Here is a 6,845-nt window from a genome sequence, read left to right on the forward strand (position 1 = left end):
TAATATTTCAACGTCCGCACGCTGACGCGACGTCCTCTGATGATTAATGACAACGTCACGGATTGGATGTCTTCCCGCCATTTCTTCAATGAAATGGGAACTGCAAAAATATATATATTTTTATTGTAAGTGTTTATGTATTTTAAAAATAAAATAGATTTAAATCTGTAACGTGATAATGACCTGCTGACTGTACATCACTGACTACTTACCCAAAAAATAAACACATGGAATTAATATACTGATTTGAATTTTTTTGTATACATTTACTGTATTTTTGTTTTTTACTTTAGATTAGCATAAGATTATTGTACTTTAGATTAGCCTAAAACCAATGAAAATAATCCATGAACTATTAACCTATATTATTAACATTAACCAGTAAGCCTGTGTTAAAGTTACTATGAAATCAATTCTGACATTCTTATGTTTTATAGAATATGTGACCCTGGACCACAAAACCAGTCATAAGGGTCAATTTTTTATTTTTATTTTTTTAAATTGAGGTTTATACATTATATGAAAGATGAATAAATATTGATGTATTTTTAGGACAGGATATTATTTGGCTGAGATACAAAATATTGAGGAAAACCTTCTTTAAAGTTGTCCAAATGAAGTTCTTAGCAATGCATATTACTAATCAAATATTAAGTTTTGATATGCTTTAGGTAGGAAATGTACAAATATCTTCATTGAACATGATCTTTACTTAATTTCCTCATGATTTTTGTCATAAAAGAAAAATCAATCATTTTGACCTATGCAATGTATAGCTGGCTATTTCTGCAAAAATAACCCTGCTACTTACGACTGGTTTTGTGGTCCAGGGTCACATATTGCAGTGTTTATTATTGTCGTGCACTCATAATAAACATAACATAGAGTGCTGCAGGAATATTTTGGAAATCATTTTTGTAAGCCAAAACCTGGAAACAAGCATATTAGCACTTCAGGTTCCATCGTCCTGAAGCCAATGTTTTTTTTTTATTTTTGAATGGGTTTTTTGTTTACACAAGATCACAACATTTTCTTATTTTATTCTTCGACATAAAATACATCAGTGATACCCCCTTGTTTTTTAAAGCTTTTACTTGTCTTGAAAAAGGCCTACAGAAGTTGTGTGTATACTTGCATTCTTGCAAACTATTCTAAGTCAAACATTGAGGGAAATGTTTTTACATAAACACTGAAAGAGTTGTCAGAAGCTAGGGATGATGGAGTTAAAGTCATGTGATCATAGTGTGGTTTGTTTATAGCCTGTGTTAAGTGTTTTACTTCTGGTGAAAAGTTTGGTTAAATTGGGAAGATTATCATGATGAACAAAATTTTGTTAGTCACAGAGCTTACAAAAACCAAAATACGTTATCATTTTACCACTCCATTATCATATGACAATGATTTAATCATGAAAAGACCTATCCTACATTTTTTTTTGTACAGTTGAGGTCAAAACATACACCTCACAGAATCTGTAAAATATTAATTATTTTCCAAAATAGGAGGGATCATACAAACTGTATGTTATTTTCTTGTTTAGTACTGACCTAAATAAAATATATACATAAAAGACATTTACATTTAGCCCACAAAATAAAATAATTGTTGAATTTATAAAAATGCCCCTGTTCAAAAGTTTACATAAGCTTGACTCTTAATACTGTGTTTTGTTTTGTTTTTTAGTAATAGTTGTTCATGAGTCCCTTGTTTGTCCTGAACTGCTGATGTTCTTTAGAAAAAAACCTTTCAGGACCCACAAATTCTTTGGTTTTTCAGCATTTCTGTCTATTTGAACCCTTTCCAACAATGACTGTATGATTTTGAGATCCATTTTTTCACACTGAGGACAACTGAGGGACTCATATGTAACTACTACAGAAGGTTCAGTTTGCTCACTGATGCTTCAGAAGGAAAAACAATGCATTAAGAGCTGAGGGAGGGGGGGGGGTGAAAACTTTTTGAATTTGAAGATCAGGGTAAATGTAACTTATTATGTCTTCTGGGAAACATATAAGTATCTTCTGTAGCTTTTGAAATGCAGTACTAAAGGAAATATATTTATATATTTAGGCAAAATAAGAAAAATGTACACATCTTCATTCTGTTCAAAAGTTTACATCCCCGGCTCTTAATGCATTGTTTTTCCTTCTGGAGCATCAGTGAGTGTTTGAAGCTTCTGTTATAGTAGTATATGAGTCCCTCAGTTGTCCTCAGTGTGAAAAGATGGATCTCAAAATCATACAGTCATTTTGGAAAGGGTTCAAATACACAAAAGTACTAAAAAATCTAAGAATATGTGGGACCTGAAGGAGTTTTTCTGAAGAACAGCAGGCAGATTAACTGTTTAGGACTCATGAACAACTATCATAAAACAAACAAACAAAAACATCTGTAGATCATTCAGGTAACAACACAGTATTAAGAATCAAGCGGATGTAAACTTCATTTTCAACTGGGTCATTTTTATAAATTCAACTATTATTTTCTCTTGTGGACTATATGTAAACGTCTTTCATGTGAAATATCTCATTCAGGTCAGCACATACAATAACAGGCATTTTGTATGTACTGTATTCCCGTATGTTTTGGTAAAATAGTTAACATTTTGCAGATTCTGCAAGGTGTATGTAAACTTTTGACCTCAACTGTATGTTCAAGCAGTTTCACTCAAATGAATACGTCGAAATACGAAATACGTCATAATAGGAAAGAAAAGATGTCCATTTCACATGCTGTGGCGAAATATCCAGTTTATCTGTCATACAAAATTATTTAACCATTCATTGCTGTGAAAAGAATGATGAATTCCAGAGGTCCACATAATAATAAAGCTCTTCTAACGGTAAGGCAAAATCTTGAATAATCCTTATTTTACAGATAAAAGGCAAAGGCCTGCTTCAAAATGGCTTCTCAACAAACTACAAATAATTTTTGCATCCTTCACAGACTGTAGGTTTTCAATTCCATGCAGGCTATAGACTGCATTTTGGTTATTCACCAGACTTATATCTGCCTGATACATTACTCCATAGGCCTCCTAGCAAAAGGATTATCGTGTACTACAAGCCACTTTAATAAGCTTCAAGAGTCCAGAAGGATCTGCCAACAGTGAACGTGCCGTGCATCACAACTGCGCTCTGTCTCCCTCATGTCACTGGCAGGCGCAGGCACAGATGCTGTGTATTTCACCACCAAGGTGCATCCCTAGTGGATGAACTCTGATTCACTCCGCTTCTCTATTCTGGAAATGCAGTGCTTTGCCTGTTGCCCAGCTTAGTGGCATTCATTCGCTCATCAACATGCATAACCCACGTCCCTCCCCCCACTCCCGTCTCTCTGTTTCTCTTTCTCATCTTTTTTGTTGATTTTTTTTCTCCTTTCATTCTCAAATGAATGCATCTCTTCTCCCAGGAAACCATGATGCAAGGGAGGGCAAATGTGAATATACCATCACCCCAGTACTCACCCAGACAGCTCGAGACAGAAGCAGCAAATTGCATGTTTAACATGCAAAACTGACACTTGGTTAAACAATAACACTGCTATCTATTTAGGTATTATTATGTTGCTGTGTATTTCTTGTAAATGATACAGCTCTCCTCTTCTGTTTCATAGCCCATGTTAGTCCATTCAACAACAAATGGGCATATATATTGGATTGATTATATATCCACTGTTGATAAGTCACTCTGTACCTAATGGCTTTGAACCCTACATGAAACGCCATATCAAAATCACATAGGAATAGAAAGCCATAAAGCGCAGTAGTGTTTTGAATTGAATTAGGTTGTACTTCTGAGGTGAAGCCACCATTAGATTTGCCGTGTTTCTGTCCTTTCATTACGTGAGCGTTTTTTCACAGCTAAACAGATTCTATTTAAACCACTTGAGCCAAGTTGCAGTCTGCAGAGAAGATTAAAGAGAAAAAAACTCACATCATCATGAATAATTAAACAAAAGAGAGACTATTATTCAGTTTTTCTGGCCTGGGAGGATTGAAATGTTTGTATCTCATTGTTCTTTTTAAAGTTTCTCCTTGGGGGCAATTCTGGGATTTCTCCTGATTTATGTATGGGTTTACTTTTTTATTTCTTGCACTAAGCCTTCTATGGGTTCCTCATCACACTTCAGTAGCAAGATGTGTTTTAGTCCATCAGTCTCCAAGAACATTCCAAACAGTCTTTGATGAGACGCTGTAACGATGCCAAGAAATAAAAAGGTACAGCACTAATCAAAAGCCTTTTGTGATTTCCACAGTGGCCCTGGTGAATGCTGAGGGGATTATGTAAACATTCAGTTTACAATTAGACTCCAGAAGTCTCGCTGACTTTCTGCCTCCGACAAAAGACTTTCTTACATCACGGCTCAAGTGAGTTTAGCAGATCTGATTAATGAACACAATCTACGCGCAAACAGTTAAGCAAACTTGCTGTTCAGACACTAATGAAATGCCTGATGAAAATGGCACGTTATAATCTGATTTTTGTTTTGAGGTCTGTGTTTGGTGCTGTGATTTATTCACAACCAAATTGTGTTTGAGAATCCCAAGTTATTTGTAATGTTAATTTCTCTTTATATTAGAATTGCTTGAAAGTATCATAAAAACTAAATTAAAATGATTGGCTAAACATCCCTGCTGAATAAAACAATAGAAACCACAATGGTTTCCACAAGAAAAACCATTACAAACATTACAAATAATCAACTTTAAACTATTAAAACCATTAAAAATGGTTTTCTTTAGTGTGTTTTAGGATATAAGCTACCAGTCAAAAGTTTTTGAACACTAAGATATTTTTTTGTTTTTTTGACAGAAGTCTGTTCTGCTCACCAAGCCTGCATGTATTTGATCCAAAGTACAGCAAAACAGAACAATTCTGAAATATTTTTACTATTTTGAATAACTGCTTTCTATTTGAATGTAATTTATTTTTATGATTTCAAAGTTGAATTTTAGCATCATTACTCCAGTTATGTGATCCTTGAGAAAACATTCTAATATTCTGATTTGCTGCTCAAAAAATGTATTATTATTATGTTGAAAACAGCTGAGTAGAATTTTTTCAGGTTGCTTTGATGAATAGAATGTTCAGAAGAACAGCATTTATCTGAAATATAAATCTTTAAAAAATTATACTGACTGAGCTTTTGAATGGTATATTGTTACATGTTACAAAAGCTTTTTATTTCAGATAAATACTGATCTTTGGATCTTTCTATGCATCAAAAATCCACACATCTGTTTTAAATATCTGTCTAAACCCAAAGACTAATAAAAACGGAAATAGTAAAATAAAGCTAAAAATACACATTTTTAATCTTTTTAATCTATCTAAAACAAAAAATAAAAAGCTAAAAGCATCTATAATGTATACTATATCTATATCTATCTGCCTAAAAAAAGCAAAAAACTAATAAAAATAAAAATAGTAAAAAATAAAGTAAAAAAATATATTTTTTTATTATTATTTATTTATTAATGAAAAATCTAAACCCAAGAACTAATAAAATATAATAAAATTACTGAAACTAAAATAGAAATGAAAATAGAAATAGTAAAATAAAGGTAATTCAAAATATTAATATATATATATACACACACACACACACACACACACACACACACACACACACATACACACACACATATATATATATATATATAATCTATCTGAAAACATAATATATCTATCTAAATAAAAATATAGTAAAATTACTGAAACTAAAATAGAAATTAAAATGGAAATAGTAAAATAAAGTGAAAATATATTTTTTATTTATTATTTTTATACTTATTTTTTATAGATATATATTTTTATTCATATTATAATATGAATAAAAATATATATCTATAAAAAATAAGTATAAAAATTATATTCAAATAGGAAACAATTATTTTAAATAATAAAAATATTTAAAAATATTACTGTTTTTGTTGTACTTTGGATCAAATAAATGCAGGCTTGGTGAGCAGAAGATACTTCTTGAAAAGAATTAAAATATTACTGTTCAAAAACTTTTGAATGGTAGTGTATTCCATTAATAGATGGTGACCAATTACCAGCAGAAACCCACAGTGTCCATTACAGTTTCCATTAAAACCAATACAAGTCCTACTATAACCAGTAAAACCATTACAAATTTTGTGATAGTGCCTATAGTTTTTTTAGCAGGGGTTCCAGATATGCTGTGCATTAGTATTTTGTATTTTGCAGTAGGCCATAATTCTTTCTGCACGTTATATCGTTTCGCCAGTAGGTTCATTGGCTCAACTCATTTGTTCAAAAACCCTGTTCAGTTCAGGAATGAAACAAATGATTTTTATAAGTGAGTCGTTTTATCACAGACAATTTGTTCAAAACACTGGTTCATTTAGGAATGAAGCAGTGACTTTTTATGGTGACTAAGTCGCTGAATCACTCACTCAACTGATTCTTTTAATTCATTCAGGAATGAAACAAGAGACTTTTGTGAGTGAATCGTTGAATCATTCACTCAAGTGATTCATTCAGCAACGTCACTACTGTGTGATTATGGGAGACGCACTACATTAAATCTTCATTGGGAACTATTTTGGCGAAGCAAAAGACAGACAAACTGTGTCTAAATTGTAAGTTATTTTTTATTGTTTATTGAACTGCTGCATAAAGGCAATGTCAGACTGGCATTCTTGCTGAGGGCTCTGAAAATCAGCACGGTTGTCAATATCGGCGACAATTAAGTTAGTTCTGGCAAAGACTAAAGATGTTGGCATCATTTTCGCAACATTTATTGTTTCAGAATAATAGCCTACAGTTGCTTATATTTTGTCTCATACTCTGCTGCAGATTGTCAGTTTTGATTGT

Source organism: Garra rufa, chromosome 18 (assembly GCF_049309525.1).
Source record: "Garra rufa chromosome 18, GarRuf1.0, whole genome shotgun sequence".
NCBI classification, from domain to species: Eukaryota; Metazoa; Chordata; class Actinopteri; order Cypriniformes; family Cyprinidae; genus Garra; species Garra rufa.